Here is a 15,252-nt window from a genome sequence, read left to right as displayed (position 1 = left end):
AAATCTTATAATAAGCTCGGAGCTAATTTCGCTGGCTCCTCCGAAAGCAGAGATCAGGAGTTGGCTGGTCCTACTGAAAACCTCCCCTAATGCCCAAGGATTTAAAAATCATGATTTTCCTGCAAAACTCAATCCAACCATCAAAATAGAGCGAGAAAATGATAATAAAATTAAGATAAATAGAGATACCTGCTATTACTCAAAATTTAAATTATCATTTAAACCCCAACGACTGAGCAAGATACCTATACTCAAATCACTCTTCAGAAGCTATTGTCAATGGCTAAAAGAAAATTATGCATGAAGACAACACATCTTACAGTGTTTCCATGAAGAGTAATGCCAGCGAAATTTAACCCCAAAGTCTTTCTTTATTATCCAGGAAAAAATTTACATGAGCTTTTGTTTAGCACATGACTCAGATATCGGATGGATCAACTGACAAATGACCTCCTATTTAAAGATAAATCCTCCAACAGCTAGTTCGAGTGATCTTCGTCAAAGCAATCTCCACTGTTGATGAAGATTAAAAATTTCTTTTTTCTCATCTGTTGAAATACTTAAAATATTTGGGGAAATTCGAATTTTTCAATTAAATGCATTTTAAGTAACTCAAAAATTAATTTCCCCAAAATTTTGACTTTGACTTAGCCCCAGGAATCAAAGGTTTAAAATTTATCAAAATAATTAATTTACCTCTTGGGCCTCTTAAAATTTAATTTTTAAGGATCGACGAATTTTGCCTTTGGAGAATTTAAATTTACATGGGACCTATAATTAATTAAATTTCTGGTTTAGGATTTTAATTAATTTTTGTCCATAAAATATAATTAATTAACTTATGAGGGGATAAACTATTTTTCCAACTGTCAAGACACTTTACATCATGATTCTCATATTTTTTTTACATCTCAAGGGGGAAAATCCATTTGTAATAGACCCTCACAGACTACCCATTTCTGCGACATAAATATAATCCAATAGACCAAACAATTTGTAATAATATAACCTAACCAAATAGTTAGGATTATTCTCAAATTACTTTTACATAGACTCGATAGATTTGATCTAGAACACTAGGACTCGCCTAAGATCCAGTGACAAAATCCATTCCGGCTTTGGGGTAAGACTGGAGGAAAACTCTGTCGACCATTCGAGAATGGATCGGTGAGACAAAAAACCTCACAGAATGTAGATCGTCACCAAGAAAAGTAGGTTTACCTAGGTTGTTACGTACATGACATGGATCTACTGAGATTATTTACATCATATACATGCGGAATGGGTTTATATTATAACTTTTTGGAGATCAGGCTGATGACGATAGCTAAACGACACGAACACATCGATTAGGTGCTATCCCTTTTGCGAGAAAAGGGGGTGTACTGCTATGGGTCATTGACACGTAGTGGTCAACATCTGGCTCTACTTGCGGACACGTTGCTGCGTCGGAGGAATGTGAGAATCCAAAATCTGCATCCACGCAACACATAAGATAACATAAGTAGCGTCCATTCAAAAGTCATCATATAACATTAAGCACATGAAAGATATAAGCTCTTCACTTATTAACTATCCTAATAACATGTAAAACATAACTACAAAATGAAACGCTAAAATGAAAGGGTGTAGGGTTAGGAATATAATACAAAGGATGCCTAGTGATCAGATGTCCTCTCTGAAGTACAATTTGAGCATTTGGCCATTCGCGGGTAAATCCGGTGGTTCGCCTTCCAATGTGCTCAAATGGAATGAGTTGGGTCCAACAATGCCGCGAATGATGTATGGTCCCAACCACAAACTGCCAAATTTGTTATGCTTTCCTGGTTTTTCATTCTTTCGATCCCACAACAAGACCATATCTCCAACTCTATAAGCTTTAAATTCTATTCTAGATAGCAGTTTTATCGTTAGTAAAGTGCTGAAGGAGTTGGTAAGCTGGCAATTTAAGGTGCACTGGCAAAGTTGCATCCAGGTATGTTATTGTTATATACAAAAGGGTGTGACTGTTCAGTTCATCTCCTGATGACTATTCACATTCCTAATTTAATTATTTACATAAATTCACCCAATCGTGAGGATTAGGTGTCAACATTCCCCCCCTTAATCTGAAGGGATGTTGGTGAGTCCAAGCATCATTCTGAATCTTTCAAGCTTTTCTCTTCCAAGCGCTTTTGGTGAAGATGTCTGCAATTTGCTCATTTGTGGAACAATGACGGAGATGGATTGTTTTGGCCTCAACATGATGTCGGATCAGATGATATTTAGTATTGAGGTGCTTTGTTCGATCATGGAACTTTGGGTTCTTGGCCAACTTTATTGCAGAGGTGTTGTCAATCATGAGTGGAGTTGATTGTACTTGTTTTACCTGCAAATCTTCAAGAATTTTCCTGAGCCACACAATTTCTTTTGTTGCTTTAGCTGCTGCCACGTATTCTGCTTCTGTTGTGGAATCTGCTGGGACTAATTGTTTGCGTGATCTCCAGGAGACAGCTCCTGATCCAAGACTCATAGCATATCCTGAAGTAGATACCCCAGTTTCCTTGTCTCCATTGAAGTCTGAATCAGAGTATCCGATCAAACTGAAGTCATCCACCTGTGTGTACTTGATTCCAAAGTCTTGAGTTCCCTTCAAGTACTTTAGAATTTTTTTTGCAGCAGACCAATGTCCCTCACAAGGCTTTTGCATAAACCTGGAGAGGATTCCAACAACAAATGAAATGTCTGGTCTGATAGTAGTTAGGTAGTTGAGAGTTCCTACAAGCTGTCTATACTTTGTTGCATCCTCAAATTCCTTTCCTTCAATAGATGTGAGCTTTAAGTTTTGTTCCATTGGAGTAGTAAGAGGATTGCACTCTGTCATGCCAAACCTGTTCAACAAATCTCCAATGTATTTCTTTTGAGAAAGAAATATGGACTTTGGATGTTGGGTTACTTCAATGCCAAGATAGTAATGAACATAGCCCAAATCAGTCATTTCAAAACTTTTCCCCAATTTCTTCTTTATGGATGCAATGTAGCTTTCATTGTTCCCTGTCATTAAAAGATCATCTACATATACCACAAGATATACAACTGTTTTGCCAACTTTCTTGACAAATAAAGTTGCATCATCAAGATCAAAATGATTGAAATTGAGTTTCAGAAGATGCTCAGTTAGTTTTTCATACCAGGCTCGCGGTGCTTGTTTGAGGCCATACAAGGACTTCACAAGTTTGCATACTTTATGTTCATGTCCTTTCACGGCAAATCCTTTAGGCTGGGACATAAAAACATTCTCTTTTAGATCTCCATTCAAGAAGGCAGTTTTTACATCCATTTGATGGACTTTCCAACCGTTCTGAGCTGCTAGTGCAAAGAGTGTCCGGATGGTGGCCCATTTTGCTGTGGGGGCAAAAGTTTCCTCATAATCGACCCCTTCCTTCTGTGCAAAACCTTTTGCCACAAGCCTAGCTTTGTGGTTGTCAAGTGAGCCATCAGCTTTGTACTTGTTCTTGTAGACCCACTTGCAGCCAATTGGTTTGGTTCCAAATGGAGGATCAACCAGCTTTCAAGTGCTATTCTTTTTGAGGGCATCATACTCCTTTTGCATCGCTTCTTTCCATTCATCATGAGAAGCAGCTTCTTTGAAGGAAGTTGGTTCAAAATTTGTAGACAAGTTCAATTCACAATCATAAGAAACATCCATATCAACAGGTGAATTAGAGTCATCTACATCACCTCCATTTTGTCGGTTTGAATTTTTGGTCCCTGTTTTTCCAATTTCATCAGGATGAACACTTTCAAGTGTCTTCGTCAGCCACTTTGGGGGACCTTTCTGAGATGGTCCAGGCTGCTCTGTTGATTGAGTTGGGACTGAATCAAGATTGAGTCTCCCAATTCTATCAATTACATCACTTAAAGCATCATTCGTTGTTGGAGTTTCATGCGGGGGAGAGTGTTCTTCAGAAGAAGATTCCACATGTTGATCTAGAATAGGAATCCCCCCTTCAAGATGTGGAATCTGATTATCAAATTCTTGAAATGATTTTGTTTTTACGAATCTATCCAAGCGATCAAGTTGCTGCTCAACAACATTGTCAGATTTGGATGATTCAAGAAAAATTATATCTCTAGATACAACAAACTTTTTATTTACTTCATCATAGAGGCAGTATGCTTTGGAGGTGTTTGAATACCCCAGGAAGATACACTTACGACTTCTAGCACCAAGTTTGTTTCTATGTACCTTTGGTATCAAAGTATAACAGGTGGAACCAAAGACCCTGAGATGTTTTACCGAAGGAACATGTCCATACCACAATTCATAAGGAGTCTTGTTTCTTATAGCATTAGATGGACATCTATTCTTTATATATGCAGCACATAGAACAGCATCAGCCCAAAACATTATCTTTACATTTTTGAAGAAAAGCATGGATCGTACCATATTCAAGATTGTTCTATTCATTCTTTCAACTACACCATTCTGTTGGGGATTATAAGGCACAATTGTTTGATGTTTGATCCCATGTTGGCGAAGATAGTTTTCAAATTCATTTGATGTGTATTCTTTTCCATTATCAGTGCGAATAGACCCAATATGAGATTGTGCATCATTTTCAATCCATTTATGAAAATTCTTGAATGTTTGAAAAGCATCAGATTTGTTCTTCAATAAATAAACCCAACATGTTCTGGTGTAGTCATTAATAAATGTCATGGTATATTTATTTCCATTTGCAGAAGGAACAGGCATTGGACCACATAAATCTAAATGAATGAGTTCAAGTTTCCTATGTGCTCTTTAATGTGAATCATGAAAAGACTGTTTGCTATGCTTTCCTAGAATGCAAGCATCACATTGCTTAAGTTTTCTAGGAATTGTAGGCAAACCAGCAACACCATTTTTCTTCAATAAGCGGAGACTGTCATGGTTCAAATGTCCAAATCTAGCATGCCATAATAAACTTGATGGAAGTGTACCTTCTTCATGATGAGAATTGTATGAGAAATGTTGTGCATGAGCAGATGTTCCTTGCAGTTTGAGAAGCCTTTCTTCTTCTATTCCCCTCATGACAAGTGAGTGGTCAGATGCTTTTCTTACCTCAAGCTTGCCATCAAACATATGAATGGAGTGACCTTGCTGGCGGATGTGGACCAAGGACAACAAGTTTCTCTTGAGCTGTGGGAGATATAGAACATGATCTAGAAGAAAGTCTGGAAGACCAGGCAGTTTAAGCCTGATTGTGCCAAGCCCTGATGGCTTGATTTTTGATTGATCTGCAAAGTATACTGCTCCATCAACATTGTCAGTGAAATCTTCAAAAAAATCTTTTCTATGAGTCATGTGGCAGGTTGCTCCTGAATCAAGCAATCAATCATTTTTCCATGAAGCAAGTGAAGCATTAAACAAATCTTCATTTACTCCAATGTTACATTGTGCCTCAACATAGTGAGCGGATTCAGGTGCTTTACCTTTGTCTGTATCATCAGCTTTACCTTTCTGTTGGTTTCTTTTCTGCTCAATTTTGTCCCATGGTAGCTTGCATGTAGAGGCATCATGTGATCCATTTCTTTTGCAGCGAATGCAGTGCAGATCTGCCTTTTCTCCTTGAGAATGTCTGCCCTCCCTGCCTCTGAAATATCTTCCTCTTCCTCTTCGTCCACCTCTTCCTCTTGTAGAATCTTGAGCAGGATGCTTTTCTTTATGAGCAAGGCACACAGTCTCTTCAGAAGATTCAGGGGCTGTCTTCTTTCCAAAAGCTTTCTCTCTTTCAGCAAACTTTTTCACAAGAGAGTCAAAGGTTATATCTTTGAGATTTCCATTTGCTTGCAATGACTCAAGATAATTGGAATAAGTAGGATAAAGTGCCTTGAGAAAAGCAATAAGAGGAATATCCAACTCAACCTTAGTGGAATTGATATCATGCATTATAGACTTTACTTCAGATGCAAGAGCAAGAGGATCATTATTTTGCAGTTCAAGAGTGAAGAGTTTAATCATAAGTTGAACAACTTCAAGTGCAGAATGTGAGTCATAGAGTTCTTTCAGCTTTTGTAAAGCTTCAAAAGCAGTTGAATATAACGAAATATGGCGACTCACCTCTTCATTTACAGGTGCTGCGATTAATGCATAAGCTTTGCTGTTCTTGTTTTCCCAAGTGACGAGTTCTTTGTCTGAGGTAGGCTGTACTGGGTCATTGTCTCCTTCTCCGACACACACTCCTTTCCACAACTCATTGAAGATGAGGGTGTGTTTTATCATCCGGGACCATTCAGGGTAGTTCTCCTTGCCAGTGAGAACTATTCCTACCATGGATATGATTGAATGCATTCTGTAAAAAAAACTTTTGTTGATAGAAAAAAAAAAACTTCTGCCAATATACAGTAAAAATGTACTCAAAAGGGCATTCTCAAAGGGTATTATCGTCCACTAAAACTTCTAACATAAGGTTTTCATGTACCCATTGAATCACTGTCATCACAACTTCAATACACAGAAAGAAAATGACTTTCACAAATGTACATAGCTACCAATAAAAACATTCAATGCATGCGCAGTATACAGCCTCTTTTTAAAAAAGGCTCAACGCATCATGGACGTTCTGCCTTCACCAAATATTCTGCTACAAATGTTGTCACCGTTCAAATGTATGACCAGCGTTCAAATATTAGAACAGTCAGCGTTCAAATATTACAACAGGCAGCAATACAATACCCCAACGCAATAGAAATACGACCCCTTCAACACAAAAAAATAAACGCTCTAGAACTCAACGCTGGCTGTCATAGCATGGAGTTAAATTTTGCAGTGCGCTAGGCCAGCAGCTTGAACTATGAAGCCATCGAATCCAAGGAGAATCCGCTACAAGCACCAAACCCAACGCACACACTAATTACCGAGCGAGCAGCCCATGAGTATATACATAATTAGGGACGATGAGTATATGAAGCCATCGAATTCAAGGAGAATCCGCTACAGTAAAACAACCGAGAATAAGAAGCTGAATCATTTAGTATGAAAAACCTGAGCCGCGATTTAGATAATTTTCATTGAGCAGAACAACATAAACGTATTCAGTGAGTAGCCATCGTGCCATTCGGTTGGTGAGGAAGAAGGGCCGCTGCCAAATTCGCAATTAACATTTGTTAATTATCACCATTAATCTCAGGAGCTCATCAACATGAGAACCAGGCATTCGCGTCGAATTCTTCTTGGTATGTGGAGGCTCAATGGGCGTGTCGCGTGGAGTTTCAGGTGACAATGGTGTGTTTCGCTACTCCTTGGGGTATGGAGTGTCGCGTCTCGCGGCTACTGGAGTTCGGGCGGAATCCGCACGGGACTCTACCGCCAACCATGTCAGACCACCACGACAGAGGCAGCGCTGGTGCGCCAGAGAGCGTTATGGACAGAGGCAGCGCTGGTGCGCCAGAGAGCGTTATGGACAGATGCGTTATGGACAGAGGCAGCGCTGGTGCGCCAGAGAGCGTTATGTCAGGACAGAGGGGATATGGCAGATAGAGGAGTTACAGGAGCATAAGAGCTAAAACAAGGAGCTGGCTCTGATACCATGGTAGGCCAGGCAGTAACTCCATTAGGCAGAAAAACTGATTCGTATTATTCCATCAGGTATGTTATTGTTATATACAAAAGGGTGTGACTGTTCAATTCATCTCCTGATGACTGTTCACATTCCTAATTTAATTATTTACATAAATTCACCCAATCGTGAGGATTAGGTGTCAACAAAAGCGACTTTTACCAATAGCTTTCTTTTTTGTTATCCTATTTGCCACAAAGCATACTTGATTTTACTGTCCCAAGATCGCTTCTTATCTCCCACTATTTTCTTGATAATGGTTATAAGATTTTTATTACTCGATTTAGCTAGGCCATTACCCTGAGGATAATAGTTAGATGAATGAGATAACACAATGCCGTACTTAAAATAGAATGATGAAATTTCCATAGAACTAAAAGCCTTAGCATTGTTAGTAGCGATATTGGCAGGGATACCAAATCTAGTAATTATTTGATTTTCAAGAAAGTCCATAATAACCTTTTCAGTGGCATTCTTGGCTGGAATGGCTTCTACCCATTTTGTAAAATAATCAGTAGCGGTCAAAATCCATGAGTAACCATTGCTAGAATTTTCATGAAATTTCCCTATGAAATCTAGACCCCAATGCTGAAAAGGAGCCTCAACAACCACAGGTTGAAGGGGCAGGGCAACTAGCTTCTGTTTCCTAGTGAATAGTTGATAGGATTGGCAACATCTAACAAATTTGTGCACATCAGTAAAAATTGAAGGCCGGTAATATCCAATTCTAAGGATTTTGTGGGCAATAGTTCTAGCAGCATAATGCCCTACACAAAATCCAGAGTGAAACTCGGAAATCAACTTTTTAGACTCAACTTTATCAACACATCTAAGTGTAATGCCCTCTGGATTTCGCCACCCGAGGCCATCCTTCATGAGGCAATACTTAGAAGCCTTTAATTTAAGAGCCCTTCTTTTATGAGCAACTAAATGGCTAGGACATGTAAGATTCAATAGGTAATATATAATATCCTTGTACCATTCCTTTCTCATTATTTTCAGTTAACATCTCAACTAAACCTTGACCCTTGACCAACTTGGTGGGTTTAATTTCCAAATCATATTCTTGAATTTTCGTTACCCACCTAGCACGGGTTCCTAAGCAATCAATTTGAGTTAATATATCTTTGACAGCAGAATGTGGGACGTAAGCTATGACTTTGGAATATTCCACATATGTCCTGAAATGCTTAAGAGATTTAACTAAGGCATAAGCTTGCTTTTCCATGGTAGTGTAATTGAACTCGGAATTCTGAAGCACTCTACTCATGAAAGCAATAGGCTGTTCTTGCCCATCCTTATTTTTCTGAAGTAAGACACCAGCAATGGTATCCTCAGAAGCAAAAGAGAAAATCATGAAATCCTTGGAATAATCGGGACTGATTAAAACAGGAGCTTTGGCTATAGTATTCTTTATTTCTTGAAAAGCCTTTCTATTGTCTTCTTTCCACATAAAATTTGTGTCTTTTTTCAAAAGACTTTGAATAGGCTTTGCTAATTTTGCGTAATTAAGAATAAATCTTCGAAGGAAATTTATTTTTCCTAGGAAGGACTAGAGGGATTTTAGATTATGGGGCAAAGGAATCTTTTGAATTGCTTCAACCCTTTCAGGATCAATCTTGATCCCATCCTTTGAAATTATGTGACCAAGTAACTTCCCTTCAGTTACCCCAAAGATAGATTTAGCAGGATTTAAGGAAATGCCAAACTCCCTACATTTGTCAAAAACTTGCCTAAGATGACTTATATGATCAATACAATTCCTAGAAAAAACAATAAGGTCATCTTGATATATTTCAATGAATTTTCCAATTAAACCTTTAAAAGCATAGTCCATGGCCCTTTGGAAAGTAGCCCCAACATTCGTTAAACCAAAAGGCATTCTTATGTATTCAAATGTTCCCCATGGTGTGGTGAAAGTTGTTTTATGTCGATCCTCCTTTTTTACCCAAACTTGATTATATCTGGAAAAACCATCTAACAATGACATCATTCCGGATCCCGTCACTCTTTGCAACATGGTCTCCATATTAGGGAAAGGGTAATTATCCTTTTTACAAGCTAAATTAAGGTTTCTGAAATCGACACACAATCTGATTGTACCATTCTTTTTCCTAATGATCACCAAATTTGAGCACCATGTAGAATGCCTAGTTTGAGCAATAATGCCAGTAGCCAACATCTTTGTGAGTTCCTTTTGGGCTAAGGGGGCTTAGGATTTATTTGTCTAAGTTTTTGACGAAATGGCTTAGCATTTTCATCCTTTAAGGGAATAGTATGTTCCATAACATCTTCCCTATAGCCTTTTAATTCATCGTAAGAAAAAGCTAAAACATCCCTATACTCATGAAGTAAATTTATTAATTTCTTTCTTTCATCTTCATTAGTACCCTTACCAATTTTAATAATTCTAGGATCTTTAGATGTACCAATGTTTACTTCAACAAACTCTCCAGGATCAATTTTATTTTCCTCTTTCTTCTTAACAACATCATGCTGATCAAAGTGTTGCTCAAGAGCAACAACATTCCGAGGAGTAGGATTTAAAATATCTTCATCGATATTAGGTCCATCCTCCTTATAATTTACTTGAAAACCCTGAAACTCATCCAAATTGTCTAAGAAGCGAATAATCTGTCTTTCATCATCAAAGACCTGCCAATGCTCAGAATTATCTGGGACAGAAGGTCTAAAAACAATTTCCATCTTAATTTTATCTTCAATTAAATTATCAGATAATCGCATGTCGAAGCAGCAACAACTAATTGATCGGCCAAACTATTTTGCTCCCTTGGGATAGCTTCAAGGTTAATGGCATCAAAATACTCCATGGTATCCCACACAACATTCCTATAATTTTTTAATCTCTGATTTTTACATGTGAATTTATTTTTAATTTGCATGATAACCAGATCAGGATCACCCTTGATACTTATCAATTTAACTTTTAAAGCTTTTGCCAATTCAATACCCAACAACAAGGCTTCATATTCAGCCACATTGTTGGTCGCTTCAAATTCTAACCGATAGGCAAATTTGAAAATATGACCAAGGGGAGATTTTAAGACAATCCCCGCACCTTTACCATGCCTAGATGCTGCACCATCAAAGTATAAATACCAAACCTTATCTTTTAAATTACCCACCTTTTCCTCAACCTTGGCTTCCAAGGGGATGATAGAATTAGACAAGATAACATGATTCCCTAGGCTAGGTTGTTCACTTATGATTTCATTGTGGAGACTTTTAGGAACTTCCACATGGAATCTCCTTTCAGGCTCTTTGTTTAACTTAAGATATCTTTGCCCATTAGGGGAAGGAATCATAACATATTACCAGTTCATTTGTATGCTTCCTTCTAAATCAGAGGCCCATTTCCTAGACAACAGCATACCCCAAGCATCAGGGACATCAACCACAACAATGTCCATAACACTCATGATATCAGGGTAGACAGACAGATGGAGTTGTAGGTCCTTAATCAACCCATGAACTTCAATTTTCTTCGAATCCGTGGCACATATGTTATAGTATGGCCTAGATATCCTTAAGTTAAGTTGTTCCATGACCCTCTTAGTCATCACACAAGCAGAAGCACCAGAGTCAAGCATGCAGTTATATAAGCGATAATTGTTCACAAGCAAAGTAATGAAGAACAGAGAGTGTTCTTTATTATCAGAATCCATACTCTGCAAGTATATGGGAGCATCCTGATAGAAAGCCTCAGGAGGTTCCTCTTGAGTAGCATTTACCTGGGTGCTACTAATAGCATTCAATAACTTAGTCCTTTGGGAGGGGATCTTTACTATTTCGGTGACAGGGACCAAAACTTTAGAGTTATTAAACCAACCTCCTAAATCAATATTCATTCCAGAAGCTGATCCAAAATTAAGACTTCGAGAATTAACCGGATTATCATTTTGATTTCTCCTTTGATAAGTTAACCCCTTGTCCTTAGCGATTTCAAGGACTCGCTTAGGCGGAGGTTTCTCACCAAAGAGCTTAACTAAGACATCAGTTTCTTGACCAAAATTATTGATACTATATGAAGATGTAAAAGGTTTGACGGATTGACTATTTCCCTTGACCTCTTCCCAATTTTCCTGCGACAAGCGATATTCTTTACCAACCACATTTATCTGGTTGCTTGTCCCAAGCATCTGATGATGCATGATTCTCTTGATAGTAGGACAAGTGGCTTCTTCATGAAGCTCATCACAGGCTCTACAATAAGGCGGGGTCTCCTCCACAAGATTATTCGTTTCAAGAGGGTGAGGAGGCCTCTGCTCACTAGACTGACCTTTCTTTTGCCAATTATTTCGATTATTATTATTATTATTCTGACCCCTAGGTTGAGCTCGTTCCATTTGAATCAACCTAGACTGTAATGCAGTAATCTCCTTAGCATGATCAACAATCATCCTAGCTTGATTTACCTCCATATTTTCTAACTTCTTAAGCAATTTTTGCATAGATTCTTCTTCAGATTCCTTTTCTTTTCTTTTACGTTCTTTTAATTTAACAACAGATCTATTGAACCCAGGAATTTCAGATTTGCTAGAAGCCTTCTTATCTTTTTCCAGCTCTTCAGCTATGATTTGACAAGCCTTGTAGTCACCAGGCTTGGACCTTCATAGTTCATAAGAAGTATCAACATTGAAAGCATCGAGATGATATTCTAGAAGCATTTTCTCAGTTGGTTTATAATAAGTAGATATTTCTTTAAGCATACCATTAAATCTTCTATGAAATTCTTCACATGTCTCATTTTCTTTCCTTTTAATGACGTTAATGGCTTTTGCTAGAAATCGATCTTCTTTCTTATCACCAAATTTCTCTCTAAAAGCATTAAGGAGGGAATCATATGAATCATATAAACCAATCCATAGCATCCTGCTCAAGGGTCAAGACGAAGCATTTCATTTGCACATCCTCATAATTTTGAGCCAGAGCAAATTTAGCCCACCAAGTCTGGAAAGCATATAAAAGATTTTTAACAGTGATTGCATTATTTCCTTGGAAAGCGGATAGCTTGTCTAGACCAGTACTAGGAAGGTTATGGGGATAACACTAGATGTTAGCAAAGTTAAGAGGCTGATAGATATCCATGATGTCTGGAACGAGAGGATTCAAAAAGAGTGAATGAATGTCACGGAGAGCTTCCTAGCTGAGATTGTCAAGGAGTGTACGAGAAGAGAGCTTGTGTAATTTAGCTCTGAGAGCCCTTTCAGGATCCGGAGCAGGATTAGCCAAGCTACTTGGATTCCTCCTAGTGCCCCTGTAGAAGATGAAGGACGTGGAGTCGCTACCCAGACAAGAATCTAACTTAGAAACAAAAGATGATATGATGAAAAGGAGATGAAGATGAAAGGATCAAATGATGAGAAGAGATTGATAGGACCAAGGACAAAAAACTTTGTCCCCGGCAACGACACCAAAAAATGTTGTCGCACAAAGTGTCTAGGCACTGCGACAACGCTCAGAGTAAGGGCTGTCACTCTAATCCTTACTCACTTCGTTTAGACTCTCTCCTAGACAAGTCAAGGGGGGTAGTCCCTAAGGTGAATGGATGAGGATAGCCTGTGGAACACAGGCTCTAGGAGATTTTAAGGATGAACAACTTGATGAATTTAAAGCAAGTCTCGGTCAATTGAGATAGATAGATTAAAATAAGACACAATCACAAGATAAAAATGACTACAGACCAGTGCCTTTAATTTGAATTAACCAAAGACTAAATAATAACAAGTCACCCAGAGCAATTTATAATGTGGCAAAGCGACGATCATGAACAATTAATTGTAAAATGCCCAAAACTTTAGCATACAAGATAATCTAGCAAAATAATCTTTCTCCAACAGTCAATATGATTTTTTAAACATTTATCGCACCTTGACAATAGAGAAATCATGAAAAATTAAGATTTTGCACTTAACACCAAAAACACCAAGGAACTTTAAATTAGTATTTTAATTATTCCTTAGGCAATTAATTGAATGGTAAATGAAGAAATCAAAATCTTTTAATGTGACTAAAAATTAAATCAAAAGGGCTTAGTCAAAATTAAATTTTTATGGGCCCTAGTTCAAGTTCCCTCTTTAGATTTATTTCTTTTGCAATTCTAAAGTCACATAAATGAAATTTTTTTAATTTTTAGATTTTTTTTTTTTTTGAATGTTTTTCTAAATCTTTTTTAAATGAAAAAAAATCATAAGTTAAAATAAAAAAATAAAAATAAATCAAATAAAAAATGTAAAACAAGATAAAACAAATTGAAAAGTCGAAAATAAAAAATAAAACTTTAGGAATTTTCGTTTTTAAATGTAACAAAACAAAAGATGAAAAGTTTTTTTTTTAAGAGAAAAGTCAACCCAAAAATCGATTTTATAAAACCTAACCCTAAATAAAACATTAAAATGAGCAAAGGAGAAATCGTGTTTGTGAATGCTGTGCAGGTTTGGAGGTCTGCTCGACGACGAAAGGGAGAGATGGGCAGGCGGACAACGAGAATGGAGCAGTGGGCAGACGCGGAAGAGCGACTTTGCAGCGGTTAAGGAGTAAGCTCGAAGGAGATTGAGGTACTCACACAGGAGGGGAGAAGGATCCGCAAAGGAGAGCGATGGAGGTTTGGAGTAGCAGGAGGACAACGAGGGCAGGTTGAGGCAACAAGAAAGAGTTGCAGGCAGCATGCACGAAGGGAGTGTAAGATGGAGTGAGGAACAACAATTTTGAGGGGGCAGTGAGAGAGAGCGAGGGTTTGAGGAAGAGGAGAAAAGGGTTGCGGCTGGTAGAGGAAATGATGCAGAGAGCAGCGGAAATGGCAGCAGAGAGGAGGGTTTGGGCAGAGGATAAAGAAATCCGAAATTTCCAGAAAACCCCAAAATGTAGACAGTAAAAAGAAATTCGAAATTTTCTGGAGGGGAAAAATGCAGTAGACAAAAAGGAAAATGGTAGCCCAATAAAACCTTTAAAAATTTCCCAGAAATTTTTGATTAAGTTGATATATTCTGCTTCAGATTTATCAGTGAAACCCTTATAAATTTTTTTCCAGATTTAAAAAAAAAACTCAAACCCTTGGACTGCAAAAAAGTTGGATAATATCTTTGCAAAAATGATTTTGAGGCCAGATCTTACCCTCCTGGGCCTAGAGATGGCTTCAAATCAAACTTCTTTTCAGATCTGCAACCTGTACTTGAAAACGAAATCACTTGGAACCCAGATATACGAAAATAAATAAATAAAAACCCCAGAAACCCAAGTCAGAAAACCAAAAGAATTAAAAATTTACAGATCTATGCACAAGAGTGGTAGATCTATCAGATCCGAGGAGTATGAGTCCAACTCTGCTCCCAAATCTGGCAATTTAAGGCTCTCAACAACCAGATCTATCAATTTCCCACACCAAAATTATTTTTTAAAATTTTAAAGGAGGTGCTTAGCTCAAAACCCTTCATATACACATAAAATCTTATAATAAGCCTGGAGCTAATTTGGTTGGGCTCCTCAGAAAACACAGATCGGGAGTTGGTTGGTCCAACTGAAAACTTCCCTTAACGCCCGAAGATCTAAAAATCAAGATTTTCCTGCAAAACTCAATCCAACCATCAAAATAGAGTGATAAAATGATAATAAAATTTAGATAAATAGAGATACCTGCTATTACATTCAA

The sequence above is a fragment of the Pinus tabuliformis genome, chromosome J (genome assembly GCF_031772625.1).
Source record: "Pinus tabuliformis cultivar Carrire ecotype Pingquan chromosome J, CPIR1, whole genome shotgun sequence".
NCBI classification, from domain to species: Eukaryota; Viridiplantae; Streptophyta; class Pinopsida; order Pinales; family Pinaceae; genus Pinus; species Pinus tabuliformis.
Note: the sequence above shows the minus strand (reverse complement) of the source record.